This window comes from Octopus bimaculoides, chromosome 1 (assembly GCF_001194135.2).
Source record: "Octopus bimaculoides isolate UCB-OBI-ISO-001 chromosome 1, ASM119413v2, whole genome shotgun sequence".
Taxonomy (NCBI): domain Eukaryota; kingdom Metazoa; phylum Mollusca; class Cephalopoda; order Octopoda; family Octopodidae; genus Octopus; species Octopus bimaculoides.
In genome coordinates, this window is record NC_068981.1 from 81367031 (window position 1) to 81368967 (window position 1937).

Sequence of the window (1937 nt, forward strand, 5' to 3'; positions counted from 1 at the left end):
ACATATTTGGTTTATTTCAAGCCGGTAGATCAAAAATCAAATGTTATCAGCTTAATAGTTCTCATAATCAACTCTATTTTCTTCTGGCAATCAGGATATAAGGGCTGTGTCATTTATGCATTAATCCCTACAGCTCACTGAAGGATAATGGTTCCAAATAAGTATTAAAATTGAGTCTCAGATTTGATTTACAGAGAAAATATTATTTTTAAACATACACTGTATGTACTTCCTTAAGGGAACTACTACTTTGTTGCTTAATTTGCTAAAAATTGAAGTCAAATTCAGTCATCACAACAAATGTACATAATGGTTAATGTAGACCAGGTTACAATATTACAGAGAAAAAGATGAATGGTCCTAGTTTAAATACTTTGCGCTGAATTGGGGTTAAACAGAACAGCCACGCATGTGTACACACGCGCGCACACACACACACACACAGCTTTTATTATAGTTCAACATTACATAAACTACTTGCCTCTGTAGGTTTAAAATGTTTCATACTTACATTTTGCAAATGTATCAACAGAAAATAAGGGAAATTTTCTCACCTACAAAGGAAAAAATAAATAAATAAAATAAATGTGCAAATAAATAAATAAATATATAAATACACAATTCAATTGAAGTTAACTCAAGTTGACTTGAGCTAACAAAAGTTAATTAGTCCAATAATGATTTCCAAAGTTAACTTAAAAGTTAAATTGTTAACGAAAATCTTTTCTTTCTTGCATACATCTTCTTCCTGCTTTAATGCCAGGACATTTTCTTCATATTTACTCCTTTGATTTGTGTTTTGCATCCAGTCACACTAGATTTCCTATAATCACAACCAAAATTTCTATTGCAATAACATCACATATCTAACAATAGATTCAAGGCTCCTTCATTGGAACTTTTATCAACATCATCTAGGTATTTGTGCATATGTGTGTGTGTGTGTGCAGTATTTGGTGTTAGTGTATGCGCAGATTTATATGTTTGTTTTATGGATGCGTTTTTATGTATATATTTTCATGTTTAGATGCATGCATATGTATTTATGTGCTAAATTTTTGGAAAGTTTTACATATCTTCACAGTTCCATTGATGGCTTGAATCTGTAGTCTTCTAATCAACCTAATTTTTCCAGGTTTTTGTTGAGGCAGTTCGTTACATATCCCAATGCCCCAACAATCACGGGTATGAATCTGAACTTGTAGTCTGGGTGGAGTATCTGCAAATTTCTCAGTAGCTTGGCGTAGTTGTTCTTCTCTATGTATGTATGTATGCGTGTATGTATGTATGTATGTATGTATGTATGTATGTGTGTGCGCGCATGCGTGCGTGTTATTGCAATAGAAATTTTGGTTGTGACTGTAGAAAATCTAATGTGACTGGATGCAAAACATAAAATCCAAGGAGTAAATAAACAAAATGACCTGGCATTAAAGAAGGAAGAAGATGTATGCAAGAAATAAAGATTGGCTTATTTTGGTGTGTATATTCTTTTACTTGTTTCAGTCATTTGACTGTAGCCATGCTGGAGCACCGCCTTTAGTCAAACTAATCGATCCCAGAACTTATTCTTTGTAAGCCTAATACTTATTCTATCAGTCTCTTTTGCCGAACCACTAAGTTACAGGGATGGAAACGCACTAACATCGGTTGTCAAACGACAATGGGAGGATAAAGATAGACACACAAACATTCATATATATCATCATAATCATCATCATCATCGTTTAACGTCCGCTTTCCATGCTAGCATGGGTTGGACGATTTGACTGAGGACTGGTGAAACCGGATGGCAACACCAGGCTCCAGTCTAATTTGGCAGAGTTTCTACAGCTGGATGCCCTTCCTAACGCCAACCACTCAGAGAGTGTAGTGGGTGCTTTTACGTGTCACCCGCACGAAAACGGCCACGCTCGAAATGGTGTCTTTTATGTGCC

At 35.2% G+C, this 1937-nt stretch overlaps 1 protein-coding gene across 7 annotated transcripts in view; it reads right to left on the reverse strand.

Moving 5' to 3' along the window:
• Nucleotides 1-1937, reverse strand: part of LOC106874564 (uncharacterized) — a 272320-nt gene that overhangs the window by 164846 nt on the left and 105537 nt on the right. The window contains exon 2 of one of the 7 annotated variants that reach the window (XM_052967818.1): nucleotides 512-554. The exons of the other annotated variants lie outside the window; for them this stretch is intronic. The gene's annotated coding sequence lies outside the window, so the exon portion shown is untranslated. The remainder of the gene's footprint in view (nucleotides 1-511; nucleotides 555-1937) is intronic. 7 annotated transcript variants of the gene reach the window in all.